This window comes from Marmota marmota, unplaced genomic scaffold, assembly GCF_001458135.2.
Source record: "Marmota marmota marmota unplaced genomic scaffold, marMar, whole genome shotgun sequence".
Lineage (NCBI taxonomy): Eukaryota > Metazoa > Chordata > Mammalia > Rodentia > Sciuridae > Marmota > Marmota marmota.
This window is the reverse complement of record NW_026000222.1, coordinates 10,816,657-10,840,429: the sequence shown is the minus strand read 5'-3', so window position 1 is coordinate 10,840,429 and position 23,773 is coordinate 10,816,657. Positions and strand designations below refer to the sequence as shown.

The 23,773-nt window shown below is 40.9% G+C and overlaps 1 protein-coding gene across 2 annotated transcripts in view; it reads right to left on the bottom strand.

The window, feature by feature from the left end:
• Cfdp1 (craniofacial development protein 1) overlaps positions 1–23,773 on the bottom strand; it is a 110,441-nt gene that overhangs the window by 20,068 nt on the left and 66,600 nt on the right. The gene's annotated exons all lie outside the window — the stretch shown is intronic.

Here is a 23,773-nt window from a genome sequence, read left to right as displayed (position 1 = left end):
CAGGACAATGGTGAGGATAGCATCTCTGGGGCCAACAATAAAGCACTCACCTAGAAGTGGGGGTAATCTTCTCGAGAGGCCTGGTACATGTCAGGGTTAAATAACATGCAATCAGTGGCAAGAAAAACCCCCTGGCTGGGTCCTGGTCTCTTGGAAGTGAGACTTCTGACTTTGCTTTCACCTTTGTCCCATTCCAACGCAGCTTTGCTCATTCCCGGGAAAGAGATAATGCCACAGCCCTTCCTGCCTGTGCTCCGGCAATATCCTTCCTTGAGCCATTTCCAAGTGGGGGATTCATGGCAAAGCAGGGACGTGCCACCATTTCCCAACAGTAAGGGAGCAGAAGAGGCTGGTGGGCTCACTAAGGAGGAAATGTTGAATTTGCTGGTAACTAGAATTGTGCCTGGGGTGGGAATGTTTGTTGCAGAAGTGCAAACTGTTACTGCCTTTATTTGTACAATCAGATACGACTGGGAGAATAATTTTATTGACCAAACCAAACAGACCATTTATATTTCTAAGGCAGAAATCTTAAAGGGAATATTAAATACAGTTTCTAACAAAAACCATACTATTATTTTTCTTTACACAAAACCTTGTGACCCAGCAGCTCAGGAGGCTGAGGCAGGAGGATAGGGAGTTCAAATCCAGCCTCAGCAAAAGTGAGGTACTAAGCAACTCAGCGAGACCCTTTCCTCTAAATAAAATACAAAAAAGGACTGGGGATGTGTCTCAGTGGTCGAGTGCTCCAAGTTCAATCCCCAGTACTCCCCTGCCCTGTCCCTCCAAAAAACCAAAACCTTGTGAGCTCACGTGAGGAAGATATGGCTGTTTTTTCAGATACTGGTTCCACGTGGGTTCCCAACTAATCGCAAGCACAGAGAAGCAAAAGCAGAACCAGGAACTGGCATTTAAAAAGCAATGACCTCTCTATAGGAGAACACTGCCTGGCTTTCTGCTGTGGCTGTACCATGCCTGTGCAGGTCTGCACTGGGCTGAGGGCAGGAGCCACATGCATACCATCATTCTCAGCAGGACAACACTGCTGGGCAAAAGGCACTTCTCTCCAACTAGCCAATGTGAGAAGCAAAGCACCAGGCACAGAAGACCAATGTGAATCAAAGACGGGTTGTTTGTCTAAATGCTGACAGGGGACTTGGTATGCTTTCTCAAACCTCAATGTTCTGCTTTTTCTTTGACTTTCAGCTTTCTTCTTTTCTCCTAGGCAAGCCTCTGCTTCCTCATGGAAAAAAATCTGAGGATGTCAACATAAATAAATTTTAAATTCCTGGGTACCACCCAGATTGAGGTCACGTTCAAGTTTTCAAGGCATGGGGGTGTCCTCCGTCAGACCAGAAATGATTCCTTTAGGCTTATATCACAGAGACCTCATTTAAATTGGATCGTGCCTGCCCCTTTTTAGAAATGGGTAGACATATTAACCACATGGCCTTAAATGAAACTCAGATGAGCTGGCTAGCATACATTTTGCAAAATTATTCCCCCTTCTTCCCAAACTTCTCACTGCTACTAAATAAGCATATGAAGTCTCAGATGAGAAAGATATGGATGTTGGACCTGACTGTGATTCCCGACACCTCAGAGTTATGTCTGGAGGGAAGTGTGCGTTACAGTCCTTTCATTTGATGAGGATGAAGTGGTAAAGAAGGTAATTTTTCAGCACTTGGTGCTCCTGCTGGGATCCTACCCCCAAATCCCTTTCTTGGCAGCATGAGCAACACTGCTTGCTTACTCAGTTGCCAGGGTAGTGTCTCTGGTCTCCTCGAGGTCCCAATCTGCCAACTTCAAAGGGCAACTTAATGAAGCTCATCCCAACCTGCCCTTCTCCTCCTAGGGGCAGCTCCTGCCTCTCCTCAAAAAGCGAGATGTAGCACCAGCAGCTTTCCCCTTGTCATAAGTCAGGGTTTAAAGAGCCTTTGGAAAGCAAAGGCCTGCATAAGGGTGACCACAGGAAGGGGCTATTTAAGAGGAGTCTAAGATGTCACTCTGCTATGGGAATGCAATGGATTTCAACAAAGCAATATTTGTTCCCATGTACTTTGGTACTAAAAGCAGAAAACTACTGCATGCAGGAAATGGTTTTCATAGATGCTAGCCACAGCTGGGCCATCTGCAAACCACAACATCATTTCTCTTTAATAAATGGAAGATTTTTACTCATTGCATCACTGACCACCAAAAAATATTCCCATCTGTAGAGCAAGAGAAAATGATAAGTAGAGTCTCTTTCCTTAGTCTGCCAGCTAGGGGTTGCTAACGCAGCTTTTTCATACAGAAACAAAGATTGTTCTCCAGGGTTCCAGTCATGCATTCCTACATCTGAGTAAAGAACGAACTCTTGGAAAAATCCAACTTCTTTGCATTCTGGGACCTGTCAGAGTACGTGCTTTTGTGACCATGGCCCACAATGGGTCACAGTGTAAAACATATGACTATAGGTCCTAGCCAAGATGACTAACACAGGTGTTTGGCCATTGCTGACTGGCAGGTGAAGGTCTGCTGAAACAGACCATGCCAGGAAGAGCCTGAGGAAAACAACAACTACTACTACTACTATTACTACTACTACTACTACTACTACTACTACTACTACTACTACTACAAAAATCCAAGTGTGATCAACTAAAAAAGAGCAAGCTATTCAGTTTTCAGATTTGTCCTCATGCTCTGGGAAATTTGGTATCACCCTCCCTGCTGAGAAAATGAAGCCTCTGACTTGTGGCTAGCTGTGACTAACACCCTCTCCTGGGGGACCGCTGGCTTTGTGCTGTCCTTCCCCTTACCACGAGGCTCGGCTAGAAACTCTGCAAGGACTGCATGAGTATGTGGCCCAGATGCAGGAAGGAGGCTCAGAGTTAGGGGACACTGTCGGTGTCAACTGAGCAACACAACAAAAAGGTGGAGCATTCACAAGAAAACCAGAATCAAACTCAAAACAAGACCCCAGTCTCACAGAAGATAAACTTTCCTCTAGGAATAAAGATAATGAAGACAACCCAAATATATCAGTTACTAAATTTACTTGTACTCTGAAAGAATGCTGGAAAAGCTGATCCTCAACCCATCCCTACTTTTAGCTAATGTTTTTTTGGCAATATTGGAGATCAAATCTGGGGCCTCATGAATACCAGGCAAGCATTTTACCTATATTCTCAGCCTTCAGTGAAAATAACAGCTTTCTTGAGATATGATTCATAAAGAATTCACCCATTTAAAATTGTATAATCAAATGGTTTTAAATGTGTCCACCATCACAACCTGATTTTAAAATAGTCACTTCACCAAACCCCCTGTGCCCATTGGCAGTCACTCCCTGTTCCTCTCAGCTCTATGCAACCATTCATCTACCTTCTGTCTCTACAGATCTATCTCAGTTTTGTGAAGCATACTGGGCTATCTGAGCATTGTTTGTACAGTGAAGTCTCAGATACCACAAATACTATTTTGTTTTGAAAGTACTCACATGCAGTGGCTTTGCAGTAAGTGCAAAATTTGCCTCTGTCACTTAATCACTATTTATTTATTTTTACCCTGGGCAAGTTAATTTCTCTGAATCTCAAGTAACCAAGTAAGGGGCAGTATCTGAGATGGGAAGGATGAGAAGGAATTTGCCCAAAGGACAAGCTAGGATAGAGAAATCCAGAAAGAGAAAATAGCATTTGTGATGTGCACAAATGCATTTGGCACAATGTTGGGTACACAGAAGATGACCAATGCTTCTTGTTGTCCCCAAACCTCGAACATTGCCTTGGCATCTGGTAGGGGTTCAATAAATATTTGTTTACAGAATGTTAGAATCTCAGAAAATGATGTCAGCCTTGTTTATCATAATAAATTCCCATATATGACACCTAGTAAAGTAACAACTCTGCATTGGCTAGTGTCTCAGATGTTAATCACCCTTACCTACCTGTTAATCACCCTTTCTAGAGGGGAGCTAAGTCCTTTAAAGCAAACAGAGGAAAAACATGTGTTTATCACAGCAGTTGATAGACATTCTTGAATAGTTGTTAGTATTCTGGAATTTGTCTGGGGCAGGCCTGGGCACCATCCCCGAAGGGGCCTGTAGAATGCCTGACAATTTTGTCAGAAACTGCAATCTGAGATGAAGGAGTTAAGATATCTTAATTGAGATACAAATAAAGGATAGAATTAAGAGGAATGATGAACAAATCTTTGCCCTCCCTTCTCATGATAAAATGCAGGAAGGGGAGAGGGAGACAGGAAGAAGGAAGAAAGAGAGAGGGAGGGGAGATAGCGGGAGGGAGAAAAGGAAAGATTCATTTTATGTGAAAATGGTATTCTATAATAAATAGGCCAGAAAATCAGCCAAAAAGACTTTCTTATATATGGCAAAAGTTTTCTCCATTGCCACTGGCTATAACACACCTGGGATGCTTTTGGTTGGTGGGAGGGGGCAGTCCCCCCTTTGGAGTGCTAGGGATAAAACTCAGGGCCCCACACATGTTAGGCAAGTGCTCTGCCACTGAGCTACACTCCCAGCCCCAGGGGCCTGGCTTTTAAAGTCCTACACACTGCTACACCATGAGCCAGGAGCACTGCTTGGATACAGCCTGGAAGCTAAAAACCTACACGGGATGGATGTAATTGGAGCCATTAGCTAACTCAGTACTCAGTTAACTGAACAATTTCTTGTCAGAATCTGAATTATTCAGGTGTACAGATTTGCTACAGCAGCAAGCTGAGCTGCAGAAAAAAGATGGCCACTTCCTCCAGCTGTCATAGCCTGCTATGGCCAGGCAAGAGAATTACACAGACACTTAACACTTTCATTTTGTGGGGATCTGAGCTGTAGGCACAGTAGAACTGGCAAGGCAGCTACTAGCCGCTAGAAAGAGAGAAGCAAAAAGAAACCGTGTTTCTCACTACTGGTGAGTGTGGTGTCCGTTAAGAACCTCAGTTAAAAAAAAAAAAAATCCACATACTTTCAAAGAGAGATGGGGGTAAATGAGGTCATGCACAGATTCAAGACTTCCAAATGGCTTTAGCCTTTTCAACGCTGGAAGCCAACAGTAGAGCAATGTCCTCACCATTCTGAAGGAAAATCCTTTCCCACTGCAGCGCTGCACCCAGCAAAAGCACTAATAAAATGTGAAGGCAGAAAGACATTTCCGTACATGCAAGCTTTCAAAAATTTAACTCCTATAAACATTTTCCTCAGGAAATTACTGGAGGATGAGCTTTATTGAAATGGGGAAAGATATCTAGAAAAAGGAAGCTAAGGATTCCAAGAAACAAGAGAGGTCCACAAAGGGGGAGAAAAAGCAGTTGTTCAGCCCAATAGGTACACAGAAGGCCAAAAGAACAAAGACCCAAATTGGAGCAGGAGAATGGAAGGTTTTAGAGGGGATGTGTAGGGGGAGGGGTTTGTAGGGGGAAAGAGGGAGCTGACAGAATTCAGAATGTAATAAAATACAGAATGGAGTACAATATAAAGTATAGAATACATAGAAAACAGTCTTGTAGGTCTGGGGGTGTACTCAGTGGTACAGTGTTTGCCTAGTACGCATGAGGTGGCCCTGGGCCCAATCCCCAGCACTGCAAGCAAGCAAGAGAAAATATGCACGCACACTCGTATGAATGAAAGTGAGAGTCCACTGACTCTGGCTCCAAAGTGAACAATATTAACATAACGATCATCACAATAGTATTAAACTAGAGGAACTGAAAGAGAACTGGAATGCCAAGGGGTAGGGGTTGGTAGGAGAATGTTTGGCTCTCTTCTTGTGAAATAGGAATCGGTGCTGCTGCTGTGGCTTCTCTCTCAGAACTCACGATTCTCCTGCTTCAGCCTCCAGAGCTGCTGGGATTACAGCAGAATGACCCTCATAAGAATGACCCTCAGTTTACTAATCTTCAAGTTCCACTGTCCATCCCTAAATACACTGAGTCCAAGAAGCACAATTTTACTATTATTTGGAAGGCTGCTTCTCAGGCAGACAGCATGAATTCACTGCACCCAGCATGAATTCGTGGTCTTATCATCTAATGTGCGCTTCTACTAAGCTACACCCCTGACCAAGTTGGTGCTTCTTAAAAACTAGAGTGAAAAGGAAGTTAAAAAATAATGTCTAGGTAGGTGTGGGAGCACACATCTGCAATTCCAGTGAGCCTATTTTAATGTACCTGTTGTCAATTTTGTTGAAATACAGAACTGAAAGCCTGGGATTTAATGATTTAACATGAGGTGAGATTTTAAAAACGATGCACATATAGATATGGGATAGAGGTAGCCAGGTGCAGTGGTGTACACCTGTAATCCCAGCTACTTGGGAGGCTAAGGCAGGAGGATTGCAAGTTTGAGTCCCAGCTTTAGCAACTCAGTGAGACCCTATCTCAAAATAAAATATTAAAAGAGGCTGGAGATATAACTCCAAAATAAAGCACCCCTTGGGTTCAATCCCTAGTAACAAAAAAACAAACAAAAAAATTAGGTAGAGGTAAGGCCAAGATGGGGTGATTTATCTTCTACATCTGCTTATTTGTTTGGTACTGGGGATTAAAGCCAGGACCCATATGTGAGCACCGCTGGCCCTGTCCCCTCACAGGCAAGCTGTCTACCACTGAGCTACTTACTCTGCCCCTACATCTCTCTGTGTGTATATATTTTAGTTTTAGATGGACACAATACCTTTATTTTATTTGTTTTTATTTTTGTGGTGCTGAGGATCGAACCCAGTGCCTCACACGTGCTAGGCAAGTGCTCTACCACTGAGCCACAACCCCAGCCCCACAATACCTCCTTTTATTCATTTATTTATATGTGGTGCTGAGGATCAAACCCTGTGCCCCACTTATGCTGGCAAGCACTCTACCATGAAGCCACAATCCCAGCCCCCTATAAATGTTTTTGAATTCCTCATTAGGGGGCAAAAAAAAAATCACTCAACTTATTGCTCTTTCTCTATTGGCAAAACTGATGAATCTAGCTGAAATGATGTCAGGGATGAGAGCTAGAACATTCTTCCAGCACCTAATATACAAGGTTTTATTGTTTATTTCTCAATAGATTCTGTACTCTGTTCACTATAATATGAAGAGTGTATATCTCTCATAAGAATGGCCCTCAGTTTACTAATCATCAAGTTCCACTGTCCATCCCTAAGTACACTGAGTCCAAGAAGCACAATTTTGCTATTATTTGGAAGGCTGCTTCTCAGGCAGACAGTCCAGTCCTTATGAAAAAATAAAGCAAATTCCAGTTATTAAAAAAAAAAACACAAAGCGGGCCTTATTCAGCAGGACTACTTCAATGGGCAATGGGACTTATTCCCCAGCTATTTAGGACCAGCCTCCTCTGTCACTGGCACTTGCTGCTCCACCTGCTGCGTGCAGGCATCAAGCATTAATGGTCAGGAGCTTAGAAGGAGAAATCAAAGGCACGACAAAGCCTGCCTTAGCAAGCACCTGTTCTGCTTCAGTGGGGACCCAATGTAGCCCCTACCCCTCCCGCATTTGCACACTGATGGCAAAAGAAAAGGGTGAGCAATCACTTCAGTCTTTCCCAGGCTCCCTACCCTGTGCTGCTTTTTTTGGCCCTGAAACTTATATATAGTGAGGCGCACAGATTTGAAGATATGGTTTATCTTCCATCAATTTTAGCAAATGCACACTCTGCGTAACTCACACTTGTAGTCAAAATATAGAACATTTCCATACTGGAAAGTTCCCCTCCCAGTCAGCTTCTCACGTGCCCAGCCATGACTATTCTGATTTCTATCATCAGAGTTCTGCCCTGTTTTGAACTTTCTTATGGATGGAATAACACCGTATCGCTGTGTCTGGTTTCTTCCAGGCAACACAGTGTTTCTGAGATGCTTCCATGTGGTGTATACCAGGGGCCTTTTCCTTGTTACTGCCATTTTGTTATTCCTTCTCCTGCATCCCTGGACACCTGGGCTGTTCACAGTTCTAAACTATCATGAATAAAACGTCCTTGTATGGAGTTCTTTTTGTAGACATGTTTTCATTTCTTCTGGATGAAAATCTAGTAGGTAGGTATATGTTTAAGTTTACAAAAACAAAAACAGAACCTGCCAAAGACTTCTTCAAAGTCGTGAGCTCTCATAATTTACGCTCCCACCAGCAATGTATTGGAGTTGTAGCTGCTCCGCTGGTAACACTTGGGGCCATCGGCCTGCTGCTGAGATTGTCAAGTCAGAGTTGTGGGACTTTTTGTTTTGTTTTTAAATACAGGGAGAAAAGTAAGAGAGACAAAAAAGGAAGTCCTTAAAGCCTTTCATACCATACCCTCTTATTAATGTGCTTATTCCTCTTCTTGCTCTCCACAGGCTGATTAAAAAGAAGGAAGTTACAGTGGCTAGAGCAAGGTGTGGAGATGCCATGGCTTCCGGGCACCCTCCTCATTCATCTGCATGTGAGCTGGCCCCTCCAGCACCCCATAACTCCTTCACTTGTTCTCCTTCAGTGACTTAGACACAGAATCCGACTGACCTCTGGGAGAAACTGAGTTTTATTAATCATCAATGCTCTGTAAGAGCCTCTGTGAAACAGAGGTGCTGGATTCTCAGTTACTTCTTGATCGTTGGAAAAGCCCAGCACCGCTGGCCCTGTCCCCTCACATCCATCTAGGATGGGCCGCTTCCTTGTAGTGCCTAAGCCCCTGCTGCTGGGGAAAGGTTTGCTTTCTTTTGTCTCCTGCAATTAATCCCAAGAAAACCCTTTAAAAAAACAGAAAAGGTGAACAGGACTAGGAAAGAGGAGGAGAACGAAGATAAAATGGCTACAGTAATATCATCTTGTCCAGATCATCTTGCCAACCCCAATGATCTAAAAACATTTGTACTTCCCTGGGATGAGAGTTCCCCAAATAAGCTGCTGGTGGCTCAGCTCCTGTGCACTATGCTGCCAAACAGAAGCCAACACAAGAGGAGGTGCAAAGGGTGGGGGAGGCTGCCCTCAGAGTGAAGGAGAGACAGGGAAAGGCCACTTGCCCCCTTACACTATTGGAGTTAAAATGTCAAACCAGTCTTAAAAAGAACATGCACGGCACAATCTCAGTCTTACCAAATTGAAAACTCTAGAAACAGAAAAACACCCATTCAGTAGGTCAACTGACAGATATAGAGCATCACATGTGAGGGCTGGGAACAGCTCAGGTACTACTAAAGTTGGTCTCCCAGTGGGTTATGGACCCACCTAATTCTATGACTATTCTGAGCTGGTCCTTAGTTTTGGGTTGGTCTTGCCAGCCATAAATGTAGCCTGCCCTGGATTGGGTTTCAAATGCCCTCGTCTCTTTAATTACAACTAAATGTTTGCACTATTAGAATATAAGTGGGATGTGACAATTCACTGTAATCCTAACAACTGGGGAGGCTGAGGTAGGAGGATCACAAGTTGGAGGCCAACCTCAGCAATTTAGGGAGACCCTCAGCAACTCAGCAAGACATTTTCTTTTTCTTTTTTAAGAGAGATAGAGATAGATAGAGAGAGAGAGAGAGAGAGAGAATTTTAATATTTTTTTTTTTTTTAGATTTTGGCGGACACAATATCTTTGTTTGTATGTAGTGCTGAGGATCGAACCCGGGCCACACGCATGCCAGGCGAGCGCGCTACTGCTTGAGCCACATCCCCAGCCCTCAGCAAGACATTTTCTCAAAATAAAAAATAAAAGGACTAGAGATGTAGTTCCAGGATAAAGCACCCCTGGTTCAATCCCCACTCCCCCAAAACATGAGGTATAAATTTGTCAGATAACTTGTCTATGCCTCTTTGCCCTTATGGGGCAAAATAACAAACAAACAAAAAACCCCACCCAACTTTGAAATGATCAAAAAAGAAACCCAGTGAAAAATAATCCCCTACCTGTCCTCTCACTCCCTTGCCACTCATTTTTTCTCCCAGGCAACCAATATTATGTTTTCAAGTATCCATCCAGAGAGAGTCTCTGCATATACAACACTGACAGTTCATTGGCAACTTCTTCAGTAGTTGATTTCCAACTTGATATAAAAGCATTTGTGATAAATTTTCATATACTTACTTTTCTTCCTTTTTTGATAGTAGGGATTGAACCCAGGGGCCCTCTCCCCCTAAGCGATATTCCCAGCCCTTTTTGTTTTGAGACAGGGCATCACTAAGTTGCCAAGGCTGGCCTTGAACTTGTGAATCTCCTATCTCAGCCTCCCAAGTCACTGGAATTACAGGTGTGTGCCACCATGCTCGGCCCTATTTAGTTTTCATTTGAATCAGGACATAAAGCTCAATAAGATTAAAAAATGTGAAGGATATAAGAGGGGCTGAATCCAACACAAAAAAATAGATGACTCCTTCCAAAATAATCACAGAAATAGGAGATGATTGGGAGACACACACAAACAAAAAAGATTATCAAAGTGAAATTAACATAAGCACCCCCTGCCGCAAGTTGATGCTACCCCTGCTTCTTCCTCCCACCCCCATCAGAATCAGGTTCACGTGGGGTTTTAATTGTCATTGAGATTTGAGACCAGGAAAGGGTGGATTCAGGACACATTCAGGGCAGCGTGAATGTGAGCACTGGGAAGATGAACACAGTCTGGAGGACTGAACTTCGGACGGCCATGAGACCTCAACACCGCTGTAGTCAGGAGCATGCAACTTCTCAAGTGCCGGATGGTTACTGACTTCATGCATTATTTTATTTTATTTGCTCTTCAATGCTTTTGTTCCCTGGTCTGGTTTCTAGACAATATCACTGTGGTAATTCTATAAAATTGAGAGGCCGGCCTCATTCTTGCTATTGGTAGGCTGGGCTGTTTTCTCTCTCTGAAAGATCTTAACACATTTTCTCATCCTTAGTATTCTGAAATTTCCATTATTTGTGTGAAATGTAAGTCTTCCTAAACTTACCAGTTGACAAATTCACAGTGGGCACTTTCATTCTTGAAATTCTTGTTTTCCTTCTGTTCTAGGAAACATCCTTCCATTGTCTTGTTGGGTACTTGCTCCCTCTTCCTCCATTTTTTCCCATCTTCTTTTAGAACTCATGGTGGATGGACACCGGAACTTCTGAAACGTCCCTCATTGTGTTCTTTTTTGGGTCACCCTTTCTGTCTCTTTTTATCATGTTATAGTCTAAGAAAATTCTTTGCCTTGCTCCTCCTGCTCACTAACTCCCTTCCGCTGTGACTTGTCATTGGAGGAGGTGTGAGGAGTTCTCAGAGGGGAAACTCAATTCAGGATGAGTGGGGTTCTTGAAACACCTAGCAGAAATGAATTTAAGGAGCCAGAAACCCAGACTGAAGTTTATTTAGGAAAGTAAGGATTATGCACTAGAAAGGAGAGTGCAGGCTTTCTTGAGGGTGAAAGTAAGGCCTTAGTCTGGGGTGTTATTTATAGAGGGACAGGAGCTAAGGGGCAGAGGAGGAGCCAGAGGGGAGTTGCACAACTTCATGCTAGCTCTTCTCATACTCTAGTAGAATGCCCCCTTTAGGTTACTTTGCAAGCAAAGACTTGAGCCAAGGACTCAGGCTTACTGCTCGCTAGTTGGTGTTTTGTACTGCAATGGTTCCTGGGTACTTCTCTTTTGAGGCTTGTTATTTCTTTTCTTCCTGTATCCTCCAATTCCCATATCACATATTCAGCCCCTTTAATCATGTTTTACTTCCAAGATCCAGGAAATAAAATTTGCTTTCCCCCCAACAGCCTGTTCTTATGAGTGTTTTATGAGTGCAGTACTCTCTCTTCATCCTTACGGGATATAAACACATTTCCCTAAGTCTCCTTTATGTTCTATTTCCTTGGATCCTCTGATGTTAGCTCTTCCTGAGCTTGGTGCTTCTCTCCAGTGTTTGACAACTCTTAGTTACACGCTTGTCACAGCAGGTATCAGATCCTCTGTGTGTAACAGCTAGCTATGCCTGCTCACTACAGCAGGGAAGAGTGGGATGTTCAGGGCTTTTGGACTCTATGATTTCCACCTTTAATCTTATTCCAGCTGCCGCATCCTTTTAGAAATTCCTCAGGTTTCTAGACTATTCCAGACTTTTACTTCCAGCATTGTTATAAACCTATTATTTTGGGATTTGGGGCATATGTGTGGTGGTATGTGTTTAGTTTGTCATCACGAGCCATCTTAGGATGGGCCATTTAGCACTAACCAGGTAGAGACTGTCTTGGATACAAACCACTCACACAAAGCATTCAAAATGCACACAGTAGAAGCATTGGTGGTTCAGTGGTAGAATTCCTACCTGCCAAAACGTACATATCTTATAGTGGAAAACAAAAATTCCTTAAAAATCTCCAAACAGTATGTTTAGAAACTGTTTTAAGATGATCAATCAATCTCCTTGCCTTGGTTATCAAAGTTTCCTGCTACTTTTTATGATTTTCTAGGTACTGGTTTTGGTAGGCCCCAATATGACAATCTCCTCTAGTTACTGAAATATATTTATAAGTTAACAAACAAGCTTTTGGGTTTTCTAAAACAAATGTTAACACAAGCCTTATGACTGTCATTAATCAATCAATCAAGTAGACTGATAAAATCACATTTCTAAAACTGCAGGGTTGTTGACAGAGAGACTGTCAACAACCCTGTATCCTCTTTCAAATTATAGAACATTATCAACAATCACTAAAGAAATAATTTCTGGTTACTCAAATATAACTGATTTAAAGGAGATGGGTCTTCTTAAGTAAGCTAAAGACAAGATCTGCCTCCTTTAATAAGATACTTGATTCCTTTTTTCTCCCTCACATTGAAATGTTTACATAAAACACAAACCACTTACATTGTTCTATTTAAACTAGTTTCTTAACAGAGTAAAGGGTGGGGAAATCCTAATAAAATGTCACTGCCTCAGGGTAAAAGGACATAATTAAAAAACCAATTTGGATGGGAGTATAGCTCATGCACAATCCCCAGCACTGCAAAAAAAACCATAACAAGAACAACAAAAAACAGTTTTATGAAGGTTCTGCAATAGCAAAAAAATGTGAATGAAATTTCTTTTTAAAAATGAGATTACAGTTCAAAAAAAGATTTAAGACATAGAGGCTCCTTGGTAGGCTCTGCACTTTTCTGCTACAGGTTCTTTTCTTGCCTCCTGTTTCCCATTTGCTGACTAATGAAGAGTTAACTCATAAATTAGAAAAATGTTGTTTCAGCTCCACAGAAAGCTTTTAAGAACAGGGTCAATTCAAGGACCAGATTCTTCATTAACTCATTAACAGAACAGGTCAACGTGGCCTCGGGGTTCATTTATCAGCAGGAAAACCTCAGCTGGTAATGGTTGGTTGCTTCCTGCACATCTCAGAATGCAGAGTGGAGAAGTAGACTCCATTGTGAGTCTGTTTCCTGACTCAGAAGGAAAGAAAATATTTTCAGGATGACTATTCTTTTCTTAGGCTGGCTACATTTGGCCAAAGGCATAATGGGTAAACTCGGGGGCTTCTACTCCCAAAGCACTTTCTAAAGCTTTTCTGTCCTCCAGTTAATGGCATTTTAATGATGCTATGTGTACCTCATTGGGCTTTACTGACAAGGCCTTAGTTTTTAAATGGATTTTTATGTAAATATTAATAGCTGTAAATTAGACAAGTTTCAGCAGTAATTGCCTGCCCATACACCTGTACCACATACCATGAGCTTCAATTCTCCATGGCTGTTGATCTTGACGGGGACCTACTCCAAAGTGGGATTCAAAGGTATTAGTAACCCTTGGAAACCCAAATCGTTTGCTATAATGTTCAGCAAGCCTTTCTTTTATAATACAGCATCTGACATCTTCCATGAAGAAAACTGCAAGACAGAGAAATTATCATACTGTCAAGAGAAGACTGTAGTTTCCAAAGTAAGAGATTGGCTGCATTAGCAGAGAGCTTAAAGCACAAGTCCAGAGATTTCTCAGTGAGTAGATGGTACTACTCAGTGGCTGTATTTGCCATTGCTGTGGTAATTACACCTTGGAAATGTTTCTTTGGCTTTTCTGCAAATAGCAGGTTTCAGCTGGGTACAGGGGAAGGAAAAGAAAAAAAGACCTGACCCAGCAATACCCACACTTTCAGTAGCTCCAGCTGTGCACTTCTAATGAGGCCAAGCTGTTGAATTCCCTTTTCATTCTTGCTTTTGCAATACTGTCCCTGTTTCTAAGCCTTCTGTTTCACACTCAGTTTACTGCTCTTCTCAAGTGGCCAGGTAAGGAGGCAACAAGGTTCCATGGAAGAATAACTGGCTGGACAATTCAGAAGCTCCGCTCCTGGGCTGCTCTGAATTTCATTTCCTTGTGATAGAGGGTCCCTGTGGTCTCTTTCACTTCTTAAACTCTAGTGGCATTTTATTAATTCCATTTGTACTGTAAACACATTCCATGTTAAGAGTTTCAAAGATGGAATTCATGGGACTGAATATCACAGGTCACACCAAAAATTGCTAGCACAATGCCAGAAATCCATTGCTAGAATCTATTCATGACATCTGCTATGCTAGAGGCTGAACAATGCTCTTAGCATCAAAGCGTACTTTTTTCAATTTTTATGTGGTGCTGAGGATCAAACCCAGGGCCTCACCCATGCTAGGCAAGCACTCTACTACTGAGCCATAACCTCAGTCCCCCGCCTTTTTTTTTAATATTCATTTTTTAGTTGTAGTTGGGCACAATACCTTTATTTCACTTATTTTTTTATGTGGTGCTGAGGATCGAACCCAGGGTCCCACATGTGCAAGGCGAGTGCTCCACCACTGAGCCACAACCCTAACCTCCTTACTTTTTAATATAAGTAGAAAACAGGGAGCTGACGCTGTGGCTCAGTGGTAGAGCGCTTGTCTAGCTCATGAAAGGTGCTGGGTTCGATCCTTAGCACCACATAAAAATAAATAAATAACTACAACCAAAAAAAAAAAAAGGGATGTAGAAAACAATGGTATTTTCTTTCTTTTTAAAAAAGTGTTTGCATACTGGGCATTGAATCCAGGGTTGCTTTACCACTGAGCCACACCTCCTTTTATTTCTTCAATTAGGAGACACGGTCATGCTAAGTTGTTGAGACTGGCTTCAAACTTGCCTCAGCCTCTCAAGTTGCTGGGATTACAGGCATGTGTCACCATGCCCCACAACAGTGGTACTTTCTAATTATTGTGAAAAATGCGGTATCTATGGTTTTGAAAAATTGCCACTCACTATAGTCACAAGTCTTTGATGGCACTTCCATTTTCACTGGTATTACTCCCTATTTTCCCAGGGAAAAAAGTCAGTAGAATAGAAACTTATGTGTTCAGAACTCTATGTCTCAGCTTCATAATAGCTTTGACAAAAGAAGTACGTTTTCTTTACCAGCTGACTTATTAACAGTAAGACTATAAAAGTCTGTTTAATTAGAACAAGGGAATAGGTGTTAAGAAGTCACCGAGGCCATCATCCGGGGTCACCGAAGACAAAAGCAGAGTTAGAGTTCTGCCTGGCTCCTGGATGCCAGACACCTGGGTCAATCTGTATACCAGAAAAGAACACTCATCCTTTCTTTAGGTTTTATTTGGGAAAAGAAAAATATTTTGGGGTTGGGTGGCTGGGTCAAGGATTAGGAACCTTCATCCTGCCTTTGGGAGAAATGGCAGGGCAGTGATACTCCACATTGAGCAACTGTGCCTTCAGGATATGTTTAGCAATGACCGGAAATTTTTTTGGTTCTGACGTGGAGGCATTGGTTCTGGAGAGGCATTATGGAAATCTAGTGGATAGAGGCTAGCAACACTGCTAAATATCTGTAATGTACAAGACAATTAACTATCCAGCCAAATGTCAGGGGTGCCAAGGCTAAGATGCCTCATGTAAAACGGCACTTGCTCCATCCAATCTGGGCAACTCTGCATATCCAATGCAATGAGGACAGCAGTCTCCATGACAAAGCTAGTGTGCTCCTCTGAAGAAAGCAACCAGATTTAAGGTGAGGGCCACTAGTGAACACACCCCATTAAGTACCAACTTCTGGATGTTCTTGGAGTGGACAGATGTACTTGGCTATCAGAAAAATGAAAAAAGTCCCTTGACTAAAATGACTCTATTACATGATGCTAAGCATTTTTAAATATCAGTCAGCAAAACCCCTTCACAAAACATTCTCTTGTCTAACACAGTTCTTTTGTCAAGGATTCTAACTCCAAGAGGCCCTCAAAGGGTAAGCCTGGGAAGAACCAGGCTATGATTCCCTCACACTAATTGTGTTGACTTCATTTTTCTTCAGCAAAAAAGGAGCTGCTCTACATCCTGCAGACAAGGAATAAACACTAATGGAATTTTCCCCAAATGTAAAGGAGTTGTATGGAAAATATACATATATGATAAAACAGCCTGGGCAATTCCCAGAGTCACTAGGGGGACAGGCCCCAGAGCACACAGGAGACTACCAGGGAGCTCATGACATATATATATATAGTCAATGGATATTTATTTATTTATGGTGCTAAGAATTGGACCCAGAGCCTTACACATGCTAGCCAAGCACTCCACCACTGAGCTACAACCCCAGCCCAAGGTTAATCTTAAAGTGTGGTAAAGAACAGGGAATAAGGAGCTGGGGTTTTGGCTCAGTGGTAGCATGCTTGCCTAGCATGCTTGGGGCACTGGGTTTGATCCTCAGCACCCCATAAATGTAAAATAAAGATGTTGTGTCTACCTAAAACTAAAAAATAAATATTAAAAAAAGAACAGGAAATAATCCAATAGATGATCTGAGAGCTGAGTAACCTGAACAATAGATGAGCATGCAGCATTTTTTGTGAAATTAAAAAAAAAGTTCGTTCATTTATGACATTTCAAAAATCTCTAATAGGAAATAGTTACCCCTTATTATGAAATTAAAGCAGCACAATTTTATAGCTCTTATTTAGTGTGATTATAGTAAGTCAATAGGCTGAAATAAACCATGGTTACTTAAAATCCAAAAGACCAACTACATGGCTGCTGAATAAACTGTTAGCAGTAGTACACCAATTCTGAAGCCAATGAAAAGCTTTCCCTCTCAGCACAGACAAGGCTTTGGGGACCCATGCGTATTTTTTCCTTTGTTATACACAAACATAAAAAGGAATCAGAATTATGACAACAATATTATGAATGTACTAAGTGTCACTGAATTATATACTTCAAAAAGGTTAGTTTTTTATTATGCTATTTTACCCCAGAAGAAACCAAAGGAATTAGGAATCAAATCGCTTCAATTTAGAAAACAAAATTAGGAGCAGTACATCCAGTAGGAAAAAAACAATAAAATAAGGGTACAATTTATGACCAAACTACCACATTATAAGTCATGTTCATTTGTTTTACAGCAGTATATTCACATGAGAAGAAAAAAGGAAAACAAAATGAAAGACTACTCAAAACATACCTTTAGAAAGGGAATAGAAGAGCCTTAGGGAGAGTCCAGAAACAACACCATTTTAGAAAGAACATCTCCCAAATCTCTGACAGTTTGGTAGCAGGAAATCAAAATAATTTGTTTTCCTACTGTGGTTGGTTTGAGGTAGACCAGTTTGGAAGCTGGATTACAAGAATATAACTAAAAAAGATCACCCTTTCAAGGCACGTTATCTGATCCTGAGTCAGTGTCCAGTTGCTGTTAAGACCTGGTCATGTAATCAGTGGCTAAATTGAGGCTGCGCCAGGGAATAATTCAGGTCTTTTATGGATAAGGTCGAAGGGTCCCAGGTCTCTATCCAAAAAGAAATCCGAATGTCTGTTAAAAAAAAAAAGTGGAATTGGATGTAAGGGCGAGCCACATGGAGTGAAGGCTCAAATGCCAAAGTTCAGCATTCAAAATCCATCTCTTGTGAACACTTCACCCTTCGTGCTTACTAGAACACAGCTAGTGTTGGGAGTAGAACGATGGTGGGGCTGGAGTTGTAGGCCAGTGGTAGAGCACTTGCCTAGCATGTGTGAGGCACTGGGTTCCATTCTCAGTACCACATATACATAAAATGTCCATCAACAAAAAACAAAGAATAGAAAAGTGGCGAGACTTTGTCCTGGATTTTTTAAAAATATTTTTTTAGTTGTTGATGGACCTTTACTTTATTTAAGTATTTGTATGTGGCGCTGAGAATTGAGCCCAGTTCCTCACACATGCAAGACAAACACTCTACCACTGAGCCACAATCCCAGCCCTGTACTGGATTTTGACATAAAAGCTGCAGGTGAATGTAAATGAAGCAGCCCAAAGACCAGGAATGTCAATTTGCTGAAGTTCTTTAGGGGCAAACTCTAATGAACAGAGTACCAGGTGGACAGATAAGATGAAGGAAGCAACAATAAATGAAGTTTTTAGATAATCTACACTGGGCATAATTTGATTTTCCAAGATAGCTCTAAAAGGCTCTACTCCTCCCAATCCCCCCCCAAAAGTCAACACTCCCTGAAAGAGATTGGTGAGCCACCCAAACTCTGGAAATAATTCTGTCCTATACCTCTCAGAGACAGTATTTTGCTGTCTAATAAAAACTTAGAAATCCTATTGATCAACAAAACTTCTCTTTCCCACCCTAAAAAATGGCTTTATTTTCTTTGGGAAAATGCAGATGGTCTCTTTTTTTATTATTATAGCCGCTCTAGTGGGTGTGAAGTAATATCTTGCTGGTTTGAACTGCATTCCCCTAATGAATAATTATAGACTGTGAACTCTTTAACTAAATATTGTTGTTATCTTAAAACTATTGCAGACCTTTAATCAGCCTCAACTTAAGTAGAAAACCTTGCCAAAACCCACAAACACATGCATAAGACAATTCACTGCAGGAATCTTTGTAATAACAAGACTAGAAAGCACCCAAATGTTTATAAAAGAAAAATTAACCGAATAAACTGTTAGATCATACAATGAAATACCTTGAATGTAAAAAAAAAAAAAAATCAATGTAAAAAATAAAAAACGAATGAGGAGCTCCTAGGGGTGCACGCCTACAATCCTAGCTATGGGGCAGATTGAGGCAGGAAGATCACGAGTTCAAGGGCAGTCTTAGCAACTTAGTGATACTCTGTCTCAAAATAAAATATAAAAAGTGCTGGGGCTTAGTGGTAGAGCACCCCCTGGATTCTACCTCAGTACCAAGAAAAAAAAAAAAGAAACTCTAAGTACTACTTTCAAGTGTCATAAGTAGAAATAAGCAAGGTGGAGGAAGCTATCTGCTGTACTACTGTAAATCCAAGAAAGGGTAGATAAACACCAGAAAATTTAAACAACAAAAGCAATCACTAAAAATTTAAAAATTAATCTAATATATATCTAATGTTGACATTGAAAAAAAAAAAAGACAAACTGTTCAAAGTGACTTTGGAACACAGTATTATACCCTAAGGACAAAACAAACTGCAAAAACAAAACACCCCAACTTAAGCCACTTGTACTAATTCCAACAGGTGATAGTGCTGACATTGTCATTCTGAGAGGTGTATGTACCTTGAAGTAAAGTAAAATTTCAACATTCCTGTTGTTCTTGGCTTATAAAGGAAGAAGCTTTAAATTATAAGCTGGGAGTTCTAAGCTTGATTTGGAAGTAGTGGTATTCTTTTAGAATTAAGGAAATAACAATAAAGCAAAATGTAATTTTTTTTTGCTTCTATGTTTTGAAAAACTCTGTAAAAAATGACCGACTGAGTAAGAACAGGCATCCTCATCCCAAGTGTCTTGAAACATTTCCTGCTAAAAGGGACCAGGGCTCCAGGGGTAGATGACTAATACCAGATGTGGGGCAGAAAACTGTACAAAATGCGCCTGGAATAGTCTGTCGTACCCAATAACATGGAAGCTATTGAAAACTACTAGGGTCAGTGTCAAAAGGACTTGTGAACTTATCTGAAGGACTACTTACTGGCCAAAGGTAAAATGATTGAAGAATCAATACAGATAATGACTGTAATGGACTGAAATAATATCAAAATGTTTAAATTCATGAATTCATAATAAAAATACTAACTAGTTACAACTGGAGGATGTTAGTGAACCAACTGATTTTTAAAATGGGTAAATAAAGGAATTTGTCCTTCCTATTTGAACTAGGAACTATGCTGAGGAAGAAGAGATTTATATATTGAAGGACTGTAACTAAAAATCAAGGAAGCAATGATAGAATCAGACCACCATCATTTTATAGCCATGAAGGGATCTAGAATCTTCAGTAGCTAGCTGGGCATGGTGCGCAGGCCTATAATCCTAGAGGCTCAGGAGAATGGCAAGTTCAAAGCCAGCCTCAGCAAAAGCAAGGTGCTAAGCAGCTCGGTGAGACCCTGCCTCTACATAAAATACCAAATAGGGCTCGGGATATGGATCAGTTTCGCAGCAATCCGCACTGGCGAGATGAACTGGGCTCAAGAGCTGGCTGCAACATTAAGCTAGGAAAACAGCAAAAAAAGCACAGGACACAGAAGTAATTTTCATAACGAGGGTGGGACTGCTCTGCGACCTTAATAAATCAGCTTCCACACCGGAAACAGTCTTTCATTTATTTTTTAAAATATTTACTTATTTTTTAGGTGTAGATGGACACAACACAATGCCTTTATTTTTATGTGATGCTGAGGATCAAACCCGGGTCCCGCCTGTGCTAGGCGAGTTCACCACCGCTGAGCCACAATCTCTTTATTTTTATAAGGGGACACACGAAGGAGTTTCGATAGAATGTTCTTCACCAAATAAGGCAGGGGATAAAGTTTCAAGGGGGGGGGGGTTGTTCAATTCCATCAGGTAACACCCAAATCCAGAGTTAGAGCAAACTTCTTTGCCAAATGAGGGTGGAGGCCACTTGCATTGCACAGGGTAAGGTACCAATACCCCCTTACTCAAGGCTGAGAGAGAATGTTTAGCTTATAGGTGGGTGGCTTTCCACAGCTCAGTGGTCAAGTGCCCCTGAGTTCAATCCCTGGTATCCCACTCACCCTAAAAAAAGTTTGAGGTTAGTCTTAGCAACTTAGGGAGAACCTGTCTCAAAAAAGAAAGAAAAAAAAAAAAAAGTACACTGGGATGTAGTACAGTGGAGAGCACCCCCTGGGTTCTGCCCAAGTACCAAAAATAAAAAAGGGCTGGGGGTGTAGCTCCATCATAGAGCATTTACCCAGCATGCTTGAGGCCTTGGGTGAAATCCCCAGTACTGCAAAACAAACAAAACAGCTTCAATAGTAATTTGTGTGTGTGTGTGTGTGTTTATGTAGCTGGAATCTGATCAAGTCCTTAGATCCAATTGTTAATTTGTAGGAAAATAAGAGGATAGAGGAACATATTAAACTTTACCACGAGACTGTAACTAGTTAAATCCAGGATGTGGGAAACTCTTTATGACAAAAAATCTATCAAGACTCTGCCTCAAAATTTAAAAAAAATTAAAAGGCTCAGTGATAGAGTACCCCTGGGGTTGATTTTACAGTATCAAAAAAGACAAAACTAAATAACCAAATACGTGAGAAAAATTGGATATTTGAACAGTGACTGAATAATTGGTAAAATTATAAAAACACTGTTAATTTTTCCCAAGAATTATAACAGTGATTATTTTTAAAAAAGAGAGATACATATTGAAATATTTATGGGCAAATATTTTTTAAAGATATGTATTGAGCTGGATGTCAGACATGAGCCTGTAATCCCAGTGGTTCAGGAGACTCAGGCTCGAAGTAGCTTAGTGAGACCCTGTCTTAAAAAAGACTGGGGATATGACTCAACACCTCTGGGTTCAATTTCCATACCCCTCACATCCCCCCCAAAAGTATTTAAATATCTATAGGTAAAATTATGTATCTGAAATTTGCTTTAAAATAATATGGGCAGGCTTAATAGGAATACTGGTGAAATAAGAAAAAGAAAGAAATGGAACCAGGGGTGATGGCGCATACCTGTAATCCCAGCTACTCAAGAAGCTGAAGCAGGAAGATTGTAATTTCAAGGCCAGACTGGGCAACTTAGCAAGATCCTGTCTCAAAATAAAATTTTAAATAGGGCTGGGGACATTAAAAAAAGAAAAAAAAAAAAGTAAGAAGGGAAGAAAAGGAGGGAGGGAGGGAAGGAAGAAGGAAGAGGAAAATAGGACCATGATGTTCATAATGGTAAAGTATGCTTCCCTTATTATCAATAACAACAAAAAAAATTTTTTTTTCAGGTAACATAAAAGTTTACCAGAAAAATAAACTTGCTTACTTTAATGAACTAAGTGGTTTTCACTGGGGGAATATTCAAATATATTAGAAAAGGTAAATGTGAATCTGGCCTTCAGGTGATTTCTCAAAAGAATATGTAAAGTCCACAGAGAACAAAAGCCCTTCATTTAGAAAACTGAAAGGGTGAAAAGCCAAAGGAAGAAAGGATGGCCTACAGCAGGGACATCAAATATCTTGCAATGTATCAGTGGTTCCTCCACTTCCAAGGTGATGGCCATGATCAATGTGATCAGGTGTCAGGAAACCTATCTGCCACTTGTATTCATGCCTTTGCTTCCCGGCTTCCATCTCCTTGGAAAAGCATCATGATGCAGCAGAAAGAGCTCAGGTTTTGAAGGTAGACAAACCCCATGAATCTGGTTCTAAGCCTGTTTCAACTCTGGGCAAATTAACAAACCTGTATAAACATCTGTGTAAAATGAGGATAAAACTCTTCTTCAGGATTAGAGACAATACACATTAAATAGCCATGGTAGGCATTCATTGAATAACTACTACCATCATTATCTCTTGAGACTTGCTGAAAGAATAGAAAAAAAGCCAGGGACATGCCTGTTATCCCAGTGATTCAAGAGGCTGAAACAGGAGGATCTCAAGTTCAAGGCCAGACTGGGCAACTGAGCAAGACCCTATCTCAAAATAAGAAAGAAAAAGAGATGTTGCTCAGTGGTAGAGGGCCCTAGGTTCAATCCTAACTAAAGAAATAAGTTTGCAAATAAGCAATGGGGTGTTCTGGACTGGATCCTGAAACAGTGAAAGGCACTTGAGAGAAAGTGAAGAGATGAAAATAGTATGGAATCTGGTTATCAGTACTATCCTAATGTTAATCTCTATTTTTTTTTTTTGGTACTGTGGATTGAACACGGGCACTTTACAATTGAGCTACATCCCTAACCCCCAGCAAAGCCAGAGTTACTGAGGCTGGCTTTGAATTTGTGATTCTCCTGCCTCGGCCTCCCAAGTCACTGGGATTACAGGCGTGTGCCACCACACTGGGCTTTAAATCTCTTATTTTAATGAATGTTCCATAGTTATATTAGATGCTAACACTAGGGAAAGCTGAGTGAAAGTATAATGGGAACTCACCATATCATTTTCAGAAGCTTTTCTGATATAACCTATTAAGATTACCCAACATAAAATTATTCTAAAACAAAACCTTTTTTAAAAAAGCCTTTATTTTTATTTAAAAAAACCTGAAGGGCTGAAATTAAGTAAAATAAATATTTTATATATTTGTAATATAATTTGTGTGTGAGATACTGCAGATCGAACTCAAGGCCTCACAATTAGGTGAGTGCTCTACTGCTGTACTATGGGCCTCAAACCTGTCATATATTTTATCTGTAATGAAATAAACATAGTTCTATATAAAATAAAATTATTAAAACCTTAATTTTTAAAATAGATATATGTTTTTTGTGAGGATGGGAAATAATCATAAAACACTTCTGCCAAGATTAGAGGTCTCCCAGAAAAGAATTTGTGCAAGCAAGCTGCAAGCTGAAGGATCTGCTTGGATAACAGAATGACAGTTTTACTTCAAAGAATGGAAGATAAACTAAGGCTATTCACACTTGGGTATT